The sequence below is a fragment of the Tympanuchus pallidicinctus genome, unplaced genomic scaffold (assembly GCF_026119805.1).
Source record: "Tympanuchus pallidicinctus isolate F22 unplaced genomic scaffold, pur_lepc_1.0 scaffold7, whole genome shotgun sequence".
NCBI classification, from domain to species: Eukaryota; Metazoa; Chordata; class Aves; order Galliformes; family Phasianidae; genus Tympanuchus; species Tympanuchus pallidicinctus.
In genome coordinates, this window is record NW_026294791.1 from 19071084 (window position 1) to 19092573 (window position 21490).

At 35.4% G+C, this 21490-nt stretch overlaps 1 long non-coding RNA gene across 1 annotated transcript in view; it reads right to left on the reverse strand.

Moving 5' to 3' along the window:
• Positions 1–2251: 2251 nt before the first annotated feature.
• The window catches only part of LOC128072787 (uncharacterized), a 133463-nt gene continuing 114224 nt past the window's right edge, over positions 2252–21490 (reverse strand). Inside the window, exon 4 of the long non-coding RNA XR_008202440.1 lies at positions 2252–2324. This is a non-coding gene — a long non-coding RNA (uncharacterized LOC128072787). The remainder of the gene's footprint in view (positions 2325–21490) is intronic.

Sequence of the window (21490 nt, forward strand, 5' to 3'; positions counted from 1 at the left end):
AATAGTCTGAAAGTCACTGAAGGCTCACAGCTTCAAGATTTTGCTTATATTAAGAACACGTGGATTTCCTTAAACCATAGTATGAAACTTAATTGTCAGAAGTTTCATTGCTCTTAGCTCATCAAAGGACCTATTCATATGACAAATCAATCAGCTTCCTTGATTGATGCAATCTGCAGCTCAAAGCCAGGGAGAATTAGAGCAAGTGGAATAATTCCCGCTGGACTAGGTGATCATGTTCTCAACTGCTTCATCAAGAAACTTCAGATACCCCAGGGCTTTCCAGCTTATAAACCATTCAGAACTCTCAGGCAGATAACCATTTTTCTCTTACAGCTTCCATCACTAGAGGAAAGGCTGTGATGCCAGGATATAATTTCACCTGGGACAATATTGCAACAAACACTTCATATGGAAATGAAAGTTTCATTTATTCAGTTACTCCTTAAAGCCCAATGACAAGCCAAGTCAAGACAACTACTAAACTATTACAAATAATATAAAAGTGGTTTACTGAATAGAAAGTATTATGCATGTTTTGCAGAATCCCAGAACATTTTTACCTGCAGAATTAATGTCTGTGGTTTCTCAGTTTTTTTTCAGACTCTACTTTAATGACAACATAAAACATTTTTTCCTGTGCTTTTGCCAGAACAGACTATCTGGCATATTTTGAAGAACAACCCAGGAGTCAATGGTCACAGACACACTAGTCATAGAACTGAAAGCCCTTCTAGTAAAAAGCATCCTAACTGATCTGCACTGTAGAAACTCAGTGTCCCTTCTGAATGTTTAAAGAAAGCATACCAGTTTCTTATTCTTACATCTATTTTTCTAAACAGATTTGAATTCAACCTCTGCTTCTCCCAAGAGTACTTTTTAAAGCTTACAGGAGCAGGAAGTAAAGACCTTAAACTATACAAAGAAAATTCCAAAGCATTAGCTCAAGCCCCAGATGAGAAATTTGCAAACATTGCACCTTCAGACACAAATATGAGTAAAAAATATATGAAGGTTGCTCCAAAATTAATGCCTCCTATTTTTACCCATGGAAACTACAACAAAGAGCACAATAATGGTATTTGATAGAACAAATTCTCGGCTACTAAATACCAATTTTCATCACAATCACCACCATTAGCTGTTGCCACTGCTGAAATGCACCATGCCTCAATGTGCTCACAAACAGTTTGGTCTCTACCAACATGCAGCAAGCATCAATGAATATCACTAGGTGCTATTTTTTTCTGCAGAGTGAAAATTCATGACACACTTTTGCTTCAGACACACTTCCATGGCAGATGCCACTGTGTAAAACAACCCGTCTGCTGCCCTTTGTGTCATGGCAACAAAATGATTTCATATTGGTGGGAAGGTTCAATCTCCACTGCCACCTCACCAGCATCTGCTTCTTTTGCTGTGGGCCAACATATTAAAGTAGGAGGCATTATTTTCAGAACAGCCTTCATAGAAACAGCGTCCGTAACAGTCAGGAAAGCAAACATAAACAGGAGTTTGGATAAAGTTCATATGCTCTCCTTTAGGCATTTAGTATTGATGGTGAAGGATGTGTCAGATAACGCGTTCTCCAATCTGAATATGATATGAGGGAATTAAGTCAAGTCTTACCTTCAATCCTGCTCTGCTGAAAATATTTTACTCATAGAATGGTTGCTTTTGATTTCATTACTTCAAAAAGGTGAGTTCTTTGGAAAACCTGTTCAGTCCTATTCACAGTGGATGCTAGTCTATGCTACACTAAAGCCCATCTTCCATTTAAGATATACCAAAATAAGTCTTTATTATGAAGAAAGCATAAGCATGAGGCATTCTGTATATAATATGATTTTACTAAACTGGAAGATACGTGATTTTACATCATATGGAAGGTTCAGTAATGTTCCTTTTCAGTAATACATTTATTTTCACAGCCACCTGCTCCATCGTTCAGCAAATAATTTTGGTAGAGTTCACAGTATTATCATCTGGCCTGTTAAGCAGATGTAATATTAAGCACTGCAGGAGGCTGCCAAATTGGCAATCATAAAGAGGAAATCTTATGATGGAAATTAATTCTCTGGAAGTCTATTAATTTGTATTAAATGCCTGTGTGCATATATTGTGCTGTAACACACAGATACATGTAAAACAGAACAAACACATACAACTCCTTTTTCTCCTCTCAAATCTTCCCCGGGTGGGATAAAAACACAGAAAAGAATTGAGGAATAGATACTAGAAGTGACATCATTCTTTTTCTCTGGTTTTGTCATAGCAACTAAGCAGAATCTTCCTCACTTGGCATCACTAACTTGATGATTTGCCTGTGGAAAAAAATGTAGTCTCGATCAGGGTTTCAAAAGGCATCTTATTCACCATTCTACTAGAGTCTATAGAGCAATTCCTGGTTTGAGGGAAGCATAACCTCCTCTGGTTACTCATAAGTATGTTCCTCTCTGTTTTCAAATACAGGCTGGCCGACCCCCAAATTTCTATACTTTTCAGTTCTATGATGAGTTCTCTAGGCAGTTACAACTAGCACCGGCCCAGTTAATAATAAAGGACTGTTCATGTCCTTCTGCCCAGGCTAGCCTAGGGCAGAGGTCAGGTCTAGAAAGGTCCACAGTGTAGACTGTCACAAGACCAGGCTATTCTCCTAACATCCTTTCTTCCTTGTCATGCTCTGCATTCTGTCACAGGAGCCAGATACACATAGGACAAAGGGTTCCCCAGTGAAGAGCAATGCAGAGCCCAGTATTTTGACTGCTTGGTAGTACCACATTGAATTTATCCTTGGTGGCTTAAATAGATGAGGACTGATATCAAGTTTCTCTCATTTTCTGCCTTAGATTGGAACTGAAAGCCAGGGCAGATTTGTCTTAACTTCTAGCTAAATTCCAATACTTTAAATAAACTGTCTACAAGCAAGTATTTTAAGTATACTGTACTAAACATCTTACACAGATCAAAACAATTCCTGAGAATAACAATTCCTCATTCACCCAGAAAAAAAAAAAAAAAAAAAGATTATTAGATAAAGGATGATTAAAAAGGAACATTACATTAACTGAAATAAACAGAAACCACATATTTAACTTCAAATAGTTATGATTTCTGACATCATCAATAACACTAAGTGCAGCTTTAAGCTATTCGATAATAATTATGCTGGTTTTAGAGAGCAGTATTTGAGAGAGAGAGAAGCTACATACTGAACAATAAGATTATACCATTTACACAAATAACTTCAGCATTTTTGTCAGCACAGAAATAATGTCAGGCTCCAATGTGTATAAGCCATTAAAGCAGGATGATTAAGTAGTCCTAATAACACCAGATAAAACAAACTTGTTAACCCTCTACCAGCAATATTATCTTAAACAACCCATTTCACGTTCTCGTTTCTCTCTATATTTCCCCATTAATGGCTGTCCCATTCACTAAAAGACAGAACAGCAAGTTCTTCCAAGGGCAAGGATTATCTAAAAAAATATCATTTGTTTATATGAAGCATGTTATCACTTTCTGAAATGAAAAAAAAAGTGTAGAAAAGCTAGCAATTTTATACACTTTCAAATATTTGATAATTTTTCCTCTTCAAAATGGTATTTTTATATCAAATCTAACTGTATAAATGTAAGGAGTTAAAAAATATTCTTTTTAGTCAAGTGTGTCTAAATTTTTTTTTTCTACAAGTGGTATCACTCAAAGCACCTCTAAGAAATGTCTGATTGATCTATTTCTCTTAACTTCTTTCCTTTTTTTTCAGCAGCTAAGCAAAAAAAAAAAACATTATTAGCCTAGTTCTGCTCTGGTATACTTAATGCTCTCATAGTGTTCTCAGGAACAAAATAGAGGACTGATGCAACACACCAAAGAGTTTACATGTTTAACATAGGAGGACTTCAGATTACTGTCTGGTATGAAGAAGCTGCCGACCCAACAGTCAGATTGAGCTGTTTGCTGGCCTCTTTGTAGCAGCCCTTCCCAAAGACACAAACAGTCTAAGAGTGAGTGCATCTATAATCAGAATGCAATTATATACATAGGTTGCTCTGAAAGTAATGCTCCTATTTGTTTCCATTGAAACTGCAACAGACATAAAGAGCACAATAACACTATTTGATAGAGCAAATTCTCAGATACAAAACACTATTTTTCAACACAGTCACAACAATTAGCTACTCATTTTCACCAGTGATGAATAAGAACCTGCAAACTGCACTCAAAAATCTGCATGGCCATTCTGAAAGTGACTTGTTTTTCACACTGCTGTTGCCACTGCTGAAATGCACCATGGACTGCCTCACTGTGCTCACAGCATTTTGCCTCCACCAGCATTCGGCAAGAATCAATAAATGTCAATAGGTGCTATTTTTTTCTGCAGGGTGAAAATTAATGACACAGTTTTGCTTCGGACACACTTCCATGGCAGATGCCACTGTGTAAAATCACAGAATCACAGAATCATCCAGGTTGGAAGGGACCTCAAGGATCATGTAGTTCCAACCCCCCTGCCTAGCAGGGCCACCAAACGTACACATTCAGATCAGGTTGCCCAGGACCCCATTCAACCTGGCCTTGAACACGTCCAAGGACGGGGCATCCACAACCTCCCTGGGCAGCCCGTTCCAGGGCCTAACCACTCTCCTTGTAAAGAACTTCCCCCTAACATCCAACCTAAATCTTCCCTCCCTCAGTCCATCTGCTGCCCTTTGTCTCATTGCAACAAAATGGAACAGAATATTGGTGGGAAGGTTCAACTTCTGCTGCCATAACACCATCTACCTCTGACATTATGGATCAACATACTAAAACAGGAGGCACTACTTTTAGAGCAGCCATTGTACCTACCAGATCATCAGGAATTTTCTTTGAAGGTTGCTTGCATTATTTCTGGTTTTTAAGCTATTTGGCAAGTTTCACCTCATCTTTCCAGGAGCACTAATACTCTGCAGATAGCAATTAGTGCCCTACATGCAAAATATTATGACTCCTGATTTGATCTGCCTGTCATGGTCAGACTACACTACATTACCACTGAGCTCATGCTAAGTGATTCTGATAACACTGCTAAGCACTTCTCTAATTCCATTCTTGCTTGTCCTTTCAGATTAAGCGTTGCACTAGATTATTTGGTTTTGTAAAGATCTGACTCAAGCTGCAGACCTCTCATTTCATCTCTCATGTTTTCAATAGGAAACATTAACCTTTCTCTCTGACAATTTAGGGCAATAGCTGTACAGGTGTACTTCACCTTAGAGATGCACAGAAAGGAATTCAAAACATGGCTTCTATGCTTAGTATATACTGACACTACTTCAGTACTGAACAGTGAATCTTCATGTTGCAATCTACTACCATGAACTTGAAAATAGCTTTTCATCATCCTGAATTTTAGAGCTTTAAGTATAAATATTTAGGTAATTGTCTAAAAAGCCAACACCCTTTAAATCTGAACACAAATAAGTAGAAAACAAAAACACAGCAAAATATGATTTAAATCAAAAATAAATCAAGAGCAAGATATTTCATTTTTAGAATATCAAGCGTCATGACAGTAATAGCAAGTGCAGCGCACCAAACATGCCCATGGAAATCCTAGAAACAGATCTGCTCACAGCAAGCATGATTTCACCTTTTGCTGTCTTTTCTTTGCTGTACTAATTTTCTTCCTAGTTTTAAACAACTCCTTTAACTTAGCTTAAGAAAGGTGTATTATTTACATCTTATGATACAATCACAATCAGTTCACTCCTATTTTACCTCTTCCTCAACTAAAATGATTTATTAAATCAAAATCACACAGATTCAATTACACATTTCCAAAGTTTTAAAGGAGGAAGCAGAAAACCTTCTCAGATCTGAATTCTAGCATCTAACTCAACTTGTTCCCTCACTTGGAGCCATTAATCATCACATAAAGTGTATTTTTTGTTCTCTCTAGACAAAATGATTCTGTAGCACCATCTAGTGAGATGACATCACTATCTGTGACGGAATATGCAATTCCTGGTCAGGATTGATCATCATTTCCAGTTTTCTAAAATAAAATATATATATATATATATATATTTTGAAGGTATCAAGTTTCCATACTTTCATTTAAATTTAAGCAACTAATTCATGCCATAAAGATGCAAAATTTCATGCGAACGGTTTTTGGTTGTTTTTTTTTGTTTTGTTTTGTTTTTGCAGGGCCAATCCTCTATGCTTGAAATGGACATGTTCAATGCCCGCTGCAGAAGTGGAGAAGTGTCTTGACTATCTCCTGCTCCACTGTGTAGTTAGAAGATGCAGCTGCATTCTCTAATTCTTCTGCACTTCACTAAAGCAGCTGTGCTTCCATCTCAGTGGATGCAGGAAGGACAGATATCATGAGCACTCCTCTAGGACCTCTGCAGAAGAGGTACTCACAATCTGGCCTGGCTTGGCCAGTCTAAAAAACTACATTTTGAAAGCTATTTGTTTGGTGTTGCTTCCTGTATTGTGATATTATCAGATTACTCAAACAAATTCAATTGAAAAAACAGTTTAAGGTTAGTACATTCTACTCTTGCAACTTTGCACAGCTGTAAAATTAAATGGGAAAAAAAAGCCATCCATGACAATCTTAAATTTGTACAAAAATGAATACATATACTACTCAGTTTCTTCCTCATTCTTCCTGTAAGTTCTTGGCATAACTCAGGGAAAATTATAGATAAATTCTGACTGTCCGTCGGTGCAGAACATAAAAGTAAATTGAACAAAGGCCTGAAAACTCCATCCTATGAGTGAAATGAAAAGGGCATAAGAACAATGGTATAGGATTTGGACCACCATGAATGTGATGAGTCACAGGCACAGGCACCCTATCAGTGTTCAAGTAGCATTTGGACAATGACCTCAACAACACGATTTAACTTTGAGTTAGCCCTGACACAGTCAAGCAGTTGGACTTCAGGATCCTTGAAGATCCCTGAAATCAAAATATTCTGCTCGATCACAATGAGACATTTCAAATACAACAGCTGTTGTCTATTATCAATCTGGTATGTAAGATCTATAAAGAAGTTGAAGAATACTAAGATCTTTAGTGTTTAAATCTGATGAAAAATTTTCCCCTGAACTCCACTGATCGGCTTATTACATGAAGTATGAACTTTGATTATTTTTCTATTAGCTTGTATAACTGCAAAGTTTTATCAATAGTCAGGAAATCCTGTTTTAATGGAGATTCATGTGTTCCAGTCATCCTCAATGTAAGTCAGTGAAAAAAAAGACTTAGGCATGAACTGATTTTTAATTACTTAGTATATATACACAGGATGGATGCACCTGTTTACAGAAGACATTCAGTAAAATGGTAAAAAACACAAAAATCTCAGATGATATAAATAATTCTTATTATCCAGGAGTGAGGATAATTGATTTCTTGAAAAATCCATAAAATGAAAACTACTGAAACACAACAGGAGAAATAAGTAACGATCTCCATTTCTTAGTCTGCTTGTCAACTAAGAGAGCCACATAGATCTCCTTCCTCCTCTTTCTGCTGTTAAGCTTCACCTGCTATAAAGCATCATCATAATTATGAACTTTTGCTCATAAATCTCATTCTTTATCATATTTATGATGATGAGTGAAAGGAATGAAGAGAGAGGTTGTGTAATACCCTCCCCAGATATGATTGTAACTCAGCTGCCCCAGAACAACCTGATCCAACCTCACATTTGGCCATGTGAGAGTCTGGGACCTGATGAAATCCAGCCTAACAAAACTGAGTACAGTTCACTCCTTTCCTTATCCAATCCAAAACATCAAAGCAGCAGTCCAGGCAAGAGGTAAAGTAACAGAAAAGGAACAGAAAAAGATTAAGTATGGAGAAATTAAAATATTATGAGAATTCATATTTATCTTTTAAAATTTGAAAGCCAGACACAAATTTTGACCAAAGAAGCATCAAGTTCAAATGGTTGGCAGAAAGGCTGCAATGCTTCATGCAAGTGATCTGGTAACTTGCAGTGAGAATCAACTAAGCAGAGTACAAATAGAAAGAAGCTTAGCCACATCTTTTATACATTTGTAATCAGTTTTTTGATCAAAGATTTCTCCAGTTACCTTATTTTTTAAAACTTATTAAATATGCACTGCTTAGTTAGTCATTATTACTTAAAAGGTGAGCATGAACACATATACCAATTATTAAAAGCACAAAGTGAACAATTCATGCTAATATTCATGTCATGTTTAGATACTTTCTGCACTGTTTCTCATTTGAGACTACACATCTAATGTGAGCCTTTGCTTTCTTTTTTGATGATTTTTCTGATGTTCTGCTCATTAGCCTATTGTCCAGCTGCTTACCAGCCACATTCTCAAGCTCCCTATATTCCTACCGGTGCACACATACAACAAGCAAACAAGCACAAACAAACAATCCAGAGTAATTTCAGCCTTCAGCTGCACAAATTACACAAACAGTTTGCACAGCCCTCAACCTTGTCAGAGTTCATTGCCATTAAGAAGATTCAGTAAAAAAAAAAAAAAAAAAGCTAAACTGCACAGTGCTTCCTAATCATAAAAAAGCTTCAACATTACATGTCATTAGGAACATTTTCTAGGAGACAGAATAAAATATTCCTTATACAAGAAGGGAAAGAAGATGTAAGCTAATACTTTGGAAGCTGTTAAATTACAATGTTTTTCCAATTTTTCATTCATCAGAATGTGCTGCTAGAAAAAGATTTGCCTCAAGTTAGTATCTACCCCCTTCTTCCAAAATTTTGTCCTTTTAATTCATGTTTCAGTATATAGTGTCATTTTCTATTGTAGGTATATAAACATTCTTGTACCTACTCAAATGTATTAAATGCTGTTCCCAGTATAAAGCGTTTGGTTATACTTCAATAAAATGCAGGTTCACATTTTCATGTTTTTGAATCAGTGGTCTATCCATTTACTTTAAATGTTTGAATAGAATAAAAACATTTGCATTTCTCTCTTCCTGCTATTACAAAGTATTAAAATACAAGTAATGCATCATTTTTTTATTTGTTAATCTCTCCTCCATTTGAGCTGTGATGCCAAAACAGACAGTAAATAATACAAAATGGATAGTTGACTTGGCATTTGCTATTAGCCCCTCTGCTGTTTATTTCGTCCCTCACTGAAAATATGAAGCATATGTGTATGGCAGTGAAGAACCATGAAACATCAAAATAAAGTGGCCTTTTCTTGTTCGTGCATATATGTATTCTTTTATTATTGGAGTTCTTTGCTGTCTAGTGCTTAGCCATCTACCATGTTAAACCACAACAAAAAGAAAGACTGACAGAAAAGTTTTTATTAGGTGATTTTTGGTGCTGCAACAAGACTTTCCCTAAAAGGTGTCTAGAGTGTGCTGGGAGAGAATGAAGGAAATAGGAGTACCCAGGATAATGCACCAGATAACACCCTCTTGATGCCACCCTCGGAGACAGCATGCTAGGCTATGTGCGATCTCTGGCCTGATCTAAGAATAAATCTCCGACGTTCTTAGAAATATTTGATAATAATCAATGTAATTATTTCTCATGATATTGATGAACTAAATGATGACTAGTGCAATGGTATCCATCTCCTGCACTTTTTATTAAATGCATGGAAGCCATTCAGTTAAAGTTCCAGACCCTACTGAAGCAAAACACATCTCTTAGTTTATGAGTTTGTTTAGATAGATTACAGCTCTAAAAGCATAATTATATTCAAATTGTGTGAACCCAGTAAATAAAAAAAAAACACAAAACAAAGCTGTTACTATGTTTAATGTTCTGGAAGTTATTCTAGTAGGAAAAGACAATCCATAAATCAACACTAAATAGCGAGGATCATGTTTTGGATATATTACTGAAAATAATAGCTAGAACATTGTATAATGATTATAGAGATATGTGCTATAAGTTGGCATTATGTAAAGAAGTGCTAAACTCTCTGGTATAAAATGACACCCATATTTCCTGTGGGAAAATCCCCAAACTTTTTCTGTAAACTAATATTACATAGGAGCACATACATCTTCCTATATTTCCTAAGAGAAACATGAATTATATTTAAAAAATTGCATTTTGCAATCTACACAGTAAGTTGTGTGGAAATGACCCTGGGTTGCAAGTGGTTTCTTATAAACTATGACTGGTATCAACTACTAAAATGAAATCGATGTTTTTGTGGAGGGCTCATAATTTTTTAAATGGAAAGAGACGAAGCTTTGAAAGTGAGATAGTGTTAGGTGCTGGTATTGTTAAGCATTACACTATACAACATAAACTAACAGGTCAAATATTCCCTATCTGGTCCGTGCTTTTCTTTATTTTTTCCTTCAACTATTTGCTTTCTATTTTCCTTTCTTTGTTTCATAAACTGTGAGAAAAGGCCAAGGCATTTGTTGAAATTGCAATATACTGTTTTAGTTTCAGATTTTAGCTAAGGAATGACCTGACACAGAAATTAAATGTTTTTACCAAGCTCTGTTCCTACCTTCAGACAAAGTGATCATTACAGCATGAATTACATTATTCCTATTTTATCAGAAACATTGTTGAACTTAAAATGCTAGAAATGCAGGTAATGCAAACAAAATTTTAGAGTAAATTTAGTATGTGCAAAAAATTCCAATCAAGTTTTCATAAATCTAACTTATAAGCACTGAATTAGGTATTTAAGGAGAAAGAAAATCTTTCAACAGTGTAGTAAGAATTCACAAGACAAAAAATCAGGTAAGGATATATCAGAGTTCTACATACAGACATTTCGGAATGACTTGGCGAATTTGTTCTTCCCCATAGATACACTGGCTAATGAACAGTTGCTGAAATATAACCATGAAGGTAAATCAAAAAGCATTATAATTCATGAAACTTATCTTTGGTAAATTAATAAGAAAAAAGTATTTATAAAACAAGAAATAATTTTAAGCATTTACAGCTGTCTCTCTAACATCCCAAGCAAGGCAGTGGTGTAGGGGCATGCTTACAGCACACAGTCCCATTGCTGCTGAATCAGTAATATTTTGGGTCATTTTTTTAGGATTCTGGATTCTGTCAGTGCATGTTAAGAAGTTGCCAGCGACACAATCTTAGCAATGTAAGTACACAATGTACCCAACATTAGCAATGTAAGTAACAGTGCAGAACCCAGATTTTTCTAAAAGACAGTCAGTCTTGGGCATTCTCTTCCAGGACCTTCAGTTACCTTGACAATAACACAAATAACTATGTGCTGGGGAACAAAATGATTATTTTAAGCAACCTTTCTTTGGTAAATAATTCTATCAAAAACGTGTGCCACAAGCTTCTTAAATGACTTTTAATTTTTGCTATTGCCTTTGAGCAGGCTTATTTTCCACTATTGCTCATGAATCAGCAAAGTGTATGTGCTAGAGAGCCCAGCGGGGGTGATGAGGCACCCGCCTCTCCAGCAGCTCATGTGCCTGTCTCAGCTCAAAGCACTGCCTAGCTCAGCCCAGAGCTGGCCCTAGAGCCCAGCTGTTCCTCATCAGGGAAAGCTTTTCAGTATTATACATCTATCACTAACAATTCATTATGTTCCAAAATCAAACACAAGCAATAACCAAAGCTGCCTGGGACTGTGATCAGATAACTAGCTTTGAAGGTATTTGAAATGCAGCTGACCATATCTTGTATTGATGAAACAATTATCAACTTCTCCCAGTAATAACTCATGAAAAATATTGATTTTTTTTTTGAGCAAGACATGCTGAACTTTCTAAAAAGTCAGAAAAGAAAAACATGGATTGACAGAATAAGGTACACTGGTCAGATACATCATTCAGTGCCAGAGGAAGATTCAGCCTCAGATTTGATGTGAATAAATCACATGGGTTACAAACATAAAATCATAGAATGGTTTGGGTTGGCAGGGACATTAGAGACCCTACAGCTCCAATCATCCTGCCATGGGAATGGATGCCTCCCATGAGATCAGACTGCCCAGGGCCCTGTCCAAACCAGCCTTGAACACCTCTAGGAATGGGGCAGCCACACCATCTCTGCACATCCTGTGCCAGTGCCTCATCAACCTTTGCAGTAATTAACTTCTGCATTATGTCTAATTTAAATCTACCTTCTTCTTGTGCAGAGCTGTTACTCCTCTCCTATTGCTACACTTCCAATTTCTGATTACTATCTATGGAGGAATGTTGTTTTGCAAACAGAATTGCATTTAACAAGAAAAGCAAAAAAACCACCTCAGTCACCTGAAGGCATATGTGGAATGTTCCCATAGAGTCAAGGCAGTGCCTAGCAACAAAGTGCTCAGAATGTAAACACAGAATGTCAGGGATTGGAAGGGACCTCAAAAGATCATCTAGTCCAATCCTCCTCCCAGATGAGGAACACCTAAACCAGGTCACACAGGAACGCATCCAGTGTATCTATAATAATCACTACTAAGATTTTCTGATAATTTCAGAAGAGTAATTAAAAAAAATTGATGCTTCAGAGTAGTGTCAAAACATTGTGGCACAGTATTCTGAGACTTGGTTGAGTTCCATGTCATACATGACTTCTGTTCTGAGTCTCTAGTATAGATTTCCTTAAGTATTTGATTAATATTACATTGACTTCAAATAATCAGAAAGACTCAAATCACCCACAATTTATTTGGCAGACCTGCTCTTCTATCCTTCCAATTATTCTGCAAACATTATGTCCCTGATCAACATCATCTTCTTTTAAATGAACTCATTGCAATACAGGACATATTGCTTACATAGTAGGTAACGTGGAGTATTGAGAAAATAATTGCCATTTAAATGGAATTCTAGTACTGCAATTGAAATAAACGATATGAATGAAGTGTCAATTAAATGTTGGTAATAAGAGACTTTACATAATTTGCTTCCCAACAGATCAGAAATTAACAGTCACAGTGGTAATGCAAAGTTTAGAAAAAAGAAAACGACCACAAAAATCTAAGTAATCTGAATCATTTCCTATCGGAAAAAGTAAAGTGTGATTAGGAGAAGTGCAGACCAGAGAAAAAGAGCCTCAGGAACCCAGGTACAACATCTGAATGCTACAAAATATGCCACAGATATCTATGCCAAGTGAAGTCCTTTGAGTTGTTTCCCCCATTTGCATGAAGCAACTGTCTGTTTTTTGACCCTTGAAATTAGTGTGCCATAGCAAGTCCCAAAGGAATCCAAGGAAACTGTAATATTCTCTGTAGTTCATGCTTTTGTGTTTTGTTTTCTAGATTATCACTACTAATTTTAAGCCCCATTCTGTGCTTCTCCTCTATTTAAGCACACTGCCAAATTAATGCAAATCTGCCTCCGGAGGAAAAAAAAAAAAAAAAAAAAAAAATGGAAAGAAGGAAGTCTTGCCAAATAAAAGATACACATTTGAAGGAAATTGAACAATATGCTGCTCAGTGATTGCTAGTAACATTGAGAAAGACAAAAGAATATGAACCAAAGACCAATACTCTCACATTGCCTAAGTATCCTCAAAGTGGAATTTTACAAAACAGACAGGTTACATGGACAGAAGCTGTTGCTTACAGATTGCTTTACAAATTCCAAATGGCAATGGGTAAATGAACTATCAGCTCCTGTGACACTGCTGAAGTCAAACCACAAGCCACTCCTTAGAACACTGTAGACAGTATCCTTACTAATCCTTCTCCTAACCCATCTGTCCCAAAGAAAAGCTTTCAACCATCAGTTAAAAAAAAAAAAAAAAAAAACAATGAAAAGAAAACAAAACCATAAGTTGTACATTAATTAAAGCCAGCGTTGTCATGATTGGATACAGAATGCACTGTCTGAAAACCAGTTTTTATTATTAGACTCTAACTTAAGTTTCATCTATTGCTTCAAAACTGGGCAGGTTTTATTAATTGGAAATGAATACACTGGGCGAAATGTCATTATTCGCTTTTTATGCTCAATTTGCTTACAATTTGTTAAATTTATAATTTGTTCCTATTATAAACTCACATACTCTCTAAATCACTCTCCTGTGGAGTCTTGGAACTGAAATACTGATAGATTCACATCAGATACCTCTGAATCTTGTTTTATTTTGTGGTGTTATTTGTTTTTATTTTTTTTTGGTACACTGAATTCTTCTCAGCTTAGCTCCCTAATGACTTCAGAAATATGTATAAAAAGCTCTGCAGTAACAACTTCTCCACATAAATACTTTGAATTCTATTTTAAAAAGGGAGGGATTTGTTTTTCTGTGTTCGTAATTACTGCCTCACTTGACTTATTTTTCAAGCATCTACTCAACAAGGCCAAACTTATTTGAATTGCTCATTAGAAGACAGCTGAACTGTAAAATACAAGCATTTTTATTCTTTCATATTGTACTGTTCATTTTCACACTTGCTATCTTGTAAATCGTACCTGTTTTTACTAACAAGTTCTATGCTACAACTACATGAATAGGGTATATGGCTTGTTATTTTCAATGAAGATCAAAATGTTTCGAGTTTGCCTCACGGCAATGTATAGAAATCAGATTTCAAAGAAAAATTACTTTCCTTCTGAAAAATTGGACTGCTTCAAGGTTTCCCCCCAGACTACGTTTCAGTTATCCTTGACTGTACTATTACTGTAGGTGAAGCAATAGGACTAAGTATTTCTGTGAAGGTCTTACAATTCAAAGTAAGAGTCTAATTCAGATGAACAGTCCAGGCTTTAGTCTTATTTAGATCATTTTGTATTTTTGCAATTGTAAGAACGATCAGAACATAAGCCAATTCATATAAAACTGGTATAGTGATGACAATCTTTCCTAACTTAAGCTTAGAACATTCGCTCAAATCATTAACCTTATCCTTGACAGTGTTAAAGTCTTCTTAAGTACCAATAGTAGAGTATGCAAAAAATTTTAATTACATATACATGTACAAAATATACACACACACACACACGCACACACACAGATACTGATCTGAACAATTCCTTCCCATGTGTAGTAGTTACATTATTACTGGGTAAATGGAATTCATTTAAAGAATGCTTCATTTCTCCATAAACTTGTTATCCTGTCAATACAGTAACTTGTGAGGATGAAGAAGAATTTAATTGTCTAAACAGATGAATTCTTTCTTCAGAGTAACTGAAAAGGGTAGGAAAAATGTGGAGTTTGATCAGCCAGACCTATCAGCACTTAGAGATTTGTTTTCTTTCCATATTCTCCAGTTAATTTCTTAAATAACATTTATGTGACAGTTTAGCAAGTTATTTTAAAGCAGGCAATTTTAAATTCTCTTCAAGGAGAATTAAAAGAATCTGAATTTAAAAAATAATGACTGGGCTGATACAACACATACACATTGTGTATAGAGAGAGAGACAGAGGGAGATGTCTATACACATGAAAATATACTAATACAGGTCTCTTGGACAAGGAATTACAAGCCGTATTACAAATTCCAGTTTTACATAAGGAATTGCTTCCCAGTAATGTTTGTCTCAACATTGTCAAAGCTGGAAATGAGTACAGCAAACAGGCCTGGACAAAGCTAAAATCTCATACGTAAGACTACTGCTTTCTACCTCTTCTGTTTAAGATGTTTTGAGTCATAACTTTCATTTGGCAAAAAATAAAGTAACTTTATTAAAGACAATGCTATAGGCAGCTGTCAAAAAAAAAAAAAAAAAAAAAAAAAAAGGCATTTTCCATTCACTTTTTTTTTTTCTTAAGGGAAATTAAGTCTATTAAATTTAAAAATGTCTTTGGCTAGGCAGTTTTCCCAGGAGCAGAAAAAGCATGGAAGGTGGGAAAAATATTATGCTGTTTTTGGGGAAAGTAACTGGTCTCCTAGTTTTATTAGAAAATTATGTCTTAAGAAATAGTAAGAAATAGCACTCACAAAAATGACAGTATCATGAAAGAACTGGTCATCTATCCTCTTGACAATATAGCCAAAGAATACAGCGTGATGACAAGCACATTACAGCATTTAATACATTTAAACGTTAGTGATCTTTAACAGACTTTTTTTTTTTTTTTTTTAAGAGCCAATAAGTTGGATGCTTTCAGAGGTAAACATTCTAGAATTTCAATTTACGCAGACTTACCTACATGTGGATTTGTTTAAATTTGAAGTGCATAATTTTATACATATCTTAAGGTGTCATCACCTTGGTTTTGGCTTTTAATGACTCTATGGTTATGATATCAAAACTCTATTTACTACAGTTCTGACAATGATAAAGCAAACATTGAAACAACATTAGAATTTTTACCAGTTATACTTTTGGTAATACAATTATATACCAGCAATACAAAGGTTTGAAGAATCACGATCTACACATTGTAGGACAAAAGCTCTGCTCACTTCAGATGATTCAATTTGATAACTAAATAGAACAACTTCACTGGGAAAGAGAGATGACAGAGAATAAGCTTAATAACTGCCAGTATCATAAGCAAGCACTTGAAAAATAATACCATCTGAAAACCTATGAAACTTATAAGTTCAATAGGTAGAAAAGACTACCTATTGCAAGATAGAGGTGCAAGATAAAGCTCAGAATTTGCTAGCAGAGGAAGGAATCATGAGAGCAAGAAAGGTAAGCTATGCAAGAACAACCTTCTGCAGCAAACCAAGTTAACTCATTTGTTTTGGAAATGGAAGATGGAATTCTTTACTGACAACAAAATGTCATCAAAATAATTACGTATCAACCTTCAACTCTTTGTCATGTATGATGAAGTCATGCCAAATGACCAGTTCATTACAGTAGTAAAGATGACCAAGTTCATTGAAGGGATTTATAGTACACTTCGCATCTGCAGTATGCGGGTTCTAACAGCTGGTTTATTCCTATTAAATAGTAATTTAGTCAGAAAGCATTCGCAAGACTGCAAGAGATTACTGTGCAATGATTTTCCAGCTTCCTGGTATTTATGTGCATGTCTACCATGTAAGCACTTGGTGAATGTCTGCTGTGCCCTGATCATCTTGATTTACAAGTACTTGAACTTCAGATGACGAGTTGATTCTGATTGAATAGCCATTCCTAACTGTGACCTAATTTTTATTACTATTTTGTTTGGAAACCGTAGGCAATATTCTGCACAAGACCATACTAAATATACTCTTCCCTAAATGTTAACACTGACAATGCTCTCTTTTAACCCTGTTTGGCTTTTCGCACACAGCAGACACAGTACACACTGTTAAAGTGTTCTAGTCTATTAGTTGCTACTCTGCACTTGGAATATTTGAAAATGCAATGATGTGAGGGTGCCTGTATGATTTTAACAGATTAGGGAGCCAGAACTACATATAAGCTCACAGAAGTTCCACTTCTGTGGAACTCTAAGAAACGCTTCACTGTCTACAAAGTACATATCTGCAGGAACACCAACAACCCCATTTTCAAAGGAGGAAAAGAAACATATGCAGTCATTTTGAAGAAAGTGACCCAAGGCTTACCTTCTTATTTTGGTGGCTTTTGTTTCATACGTTTATTTTATTTAAAGAAATAATGTGATATACTTCTGTTGGTTTTCAGTACATGGACAAATACTGCAGCAATACAAAAGTTAGGAAAAGAGAAACAGAGGTATGCATTTCATTTTTCCTCTGTAACAGGTAATAAATACTGTAACGCAACAGTGACAGAACACAATTGAATTTCACAGTTCTTTGTCAGGAAAAAAAAAAGGAACGAGGTTACAGAAGTTCTATTTTAGTTTTAATGACATCTACAAATACAAGTAAGCTGACATCCACCACATCAAACTTGCCTTCTGTTTCACAAGTATCATGCACTTTATGTGTTTAACTTAATATTTATAATAGGTTTGTTAATATATGCACGGTTACTCAAGCGTTAGTTTCAGATGTAAAGAATGAAAACAACCTTATGAGTTGTAACACTAGCAACCAGTTAAATACTTCCAAAAACTGTTATCCTAACCGCATTGTAATGACAATAAAAAAAGGACTTGGAAAACACTAAGTAACACACACCTTAGACTTTGCATGGAGCTGCCTCTGGTCACTCCAGAGGTCAATTTTCCTATTACACTTCACTTATTTAATTGGATTCAAGAGAATCAAAGTAACAAAGAACATGACATTTTGATCAGGTTTAGGCTTTAAAGTTCCAGAATCCAGGACAAATAATTTTGTTCCTGTGAAAAGAGTTTCGGTACCCTCCTTTTGTAAACTCTGACAGGGAAAGCCTCTGCACAACTCCACAAACCTCTCACCCACCACTGTGGAAAAATAAAGCGCAGCAAGTTTTCAACCACAAGAAGCAACTCCAAACAAAGAAGTTTACTAAAGACCTATCATGTTTACTATAGTAATTCATACTGATTTTTGCATAGATCTGATTTCTTTTCCTGGGAAGCTGATAATATATGCATCAGAAATATAGTTGATTTGGGACTTTCTGTAATAAAGGTTTTTGTGTACTATACTATGCCTGTACCCATGAGGAAAGAAATAGACTGCAGTCATACAGCTAAACAGGCTAACTTGACCACATTACATCAAGGCGTCACATTTTCCTTGCATTATAATGCTCAGTAATAGCAATTATACTACCAGCTGCAAAACCTAGAAGTCATTTTCAGATGCTAAAACACAAGCCATAAATAACAGAATTAATCTCCCACTACTCCAGTAAAGTCCTTAAAACACCCAGAACATACATTTTTTACTTGGGAATCAGTAACTGATCTGAATTGCTTAAAGAATGACTAAAAATGTTTTGTTTCAGGATATTGTTTCCATTAAAATCATAGAACATTCTTATAACTCCCACACTAACGCATTGTGCTAAAATGCACTGTGGTTGTTTTTGTTTGTTTGCTTTTAAAAGCAGCGCACAAACAGAGCTGGGTTTTAACAACCAGAAAGGAAGCTTACAGATAAAAGCTTACTTCATTGGCTACAGCCTGAATCAGAAGTCTATCCATTGAGTATATCAGAATAATGAACAGTATATTTCTAGAAGATGACCTTCCAGTAAAGATGACACTTCTTATTTAAGAGGAAAGAAACAATTAGTTGGGGAAAAAAAAAAAAAAAAAAAAAAAAGGAATTAGAGTAGTCTCAGCATCTGATCTCATTCCAGATCAACTCATTCTTTGCTAAAACGAAAACCTTACTTCTAAGATCCAAAGTACGTATCTAGCTACAAAGGCAAAGTAAATAATAAAAGAGAAAGAAATCTCAAAGGATCTGAGTGCTTGACTTTAAGGTTTGTTCTTACTTTGAAAAAAGTCAATGCCTAATATAAGAGAATTCCCCAATGTTACCTAAGAAAATAATCTTAATCTGTTTTGCACTCTGCATATATTTTTATTAGCTATGTTACAGAACAGATACATTTTAAATTTACTTTAAATTTTCATTTGCCTCCAAATCAAATAGCCGCTATTTCTAACATATTATTCATATATGCCCCTGACATACCTTGCTTGAAATACATCTGTAATAAAAAATGAGGTATCCAGAGGACTCCCCATTTTCATTCTTAGACTACAATGAGTATCCATCCTATTATAGAACACCATACACGCAAGTGCAAAGAAAAAAATGCCAAACAATCAGACCTTTCAGGTTTCAGGGAAACATATACAAGATTAGCTCAGCTATAATGAAACTCAGAATTAAAACTCATTAAAGCAGCAGTCTCTTCTGCAGAGATTCTTATGGATCTTGGTTCTGAAACCACTTGGTTAGGAGCAATTCCTCTACAGGTTTGCTTGAGCGAATTCAGAGTTAATGACTTAATTAGTTTCCTTGAACTCATAGGCCAAATAATACTGTTAATCTTGTGATAATACATAATTTTTGGACGAAAATTGGCCATAATTTTTATTTAAACACTGTTATAAGACTAGTCTAGGTCTGTAATCTACTTGCCTACAAAGTCAAGAAAGTACCTCCAGAGAAAAACCTCTCTCCATCCTAAAGACAATGTTTCGTAGGGAATGAACTGCTTTACAGAGCTGCTTATTCCCTCTAGCAACTAGAGAAATAACCTAGAGTAATGGCTCAAATATTCAATAAGCAAGATTCAGATTAATTCCTTTTTATAAGAACATCCAGTTTGTTAAGCTAACTTCACAGTTCAACCTGTCTATGTGACTACTTTTCTCAATGTGTTGCAATAAGATAGCATCAGTACAAAATTATCAGGTTTAGATCATTTTGATAAAGTAATTTCAAATTAACAAATTGAACAAAACTGGTCTGTAGCCTTGTTAAAAGTCGTTTTGTTTCTTTTAAATTCTTATATAAAAGCTTCTTGGAGTCCCAAAAGAAAGTTGGGGGAATCATTTTTCTGAGAAACAAGCAGTAGTTGAAAGGTTTGTGATGATAAAGATATGGAAAACCTTCTATTTTCTAGAGAAGTATTTTTCTAAATTTTTGAGGAGTAAGCTACAATACCTGAACAACAGTCAGTATGCCTGACACTTCCATAGACTATATTAACTTCTGTCAGGGAACTGCAAATACTGTGTGTGTTTCACTTTCTAGCATGGTAGAATCTTGTAACATATTGAGTTACTTCAAGCAGTGGAAATTGAGGATATTCAGCACAACTCCAGAGGTACTCATCAGCAGTGTGGAGAACCAGGTCCTTTAGCATTATTAAAACCTTATGAACAGAATAACATAAAGTAAACAGACTTCCAAGACCAAGGACACTTTAGAAATGCAGAGACAGATGGTTAGTGAGACATTTGGAAGGACGTGTTGGAATGGCACAGTTCTGATAGTGACTTGTATGATACGTTTCTTCTGTATCGCTACTGTGATCAAAACTAAATAAAACACATTGTTCTGAACTCATCTTAAGAACTCAATAAATTGGCTTTTGGTCTATCCAACTATCATCTGCCCTAGCACAAATAAAGGTCTCAAGCCAACTGAGGCATTGCTTTTTTAAAAATTCAATAGCTTTAAGACTTGTCAGCATATTAATGAGAATGGTTCATTAATGTGAAATAGCATCTCTATAGTCAGATTCTCTAGCTATGTAACTTGAGAAGTGAAAGTCCTCCTATGAATATTTTATTTATTTTTGAAGTACTGGGAGAAAAAAATAAAAAAAAACAATATTTTGAGTGGCCTAATGACAGTTACTCAACTATATTTAAAGCATTAAGTAGTATTCAAATAATTTAACATACGATCATCTAAAATATAAATATCACTGTCATAAACATGACATATGACAATTTACACTTTGCGAAAAATGCAACTATATCAAAACTATTTTCCATTACTCTTTAGACTGCATTAAATTTAAAACCAAAGAGAAATATTTGTGGTAGCCGAAGATAGCAGACAGCCAGCTAAAGAGGAAGCAAATAACAGTCCTGGTGCCACACACGAAAATGAATTTGGAACTTCATAGTGAGAGCGTACACGCAACTGAAAGAAGGTGCCACATGACATTAACACTCTATCTGCTCTCAATCTCACATTTGGGTCAGCCCTATATTCCTGATCCCCTA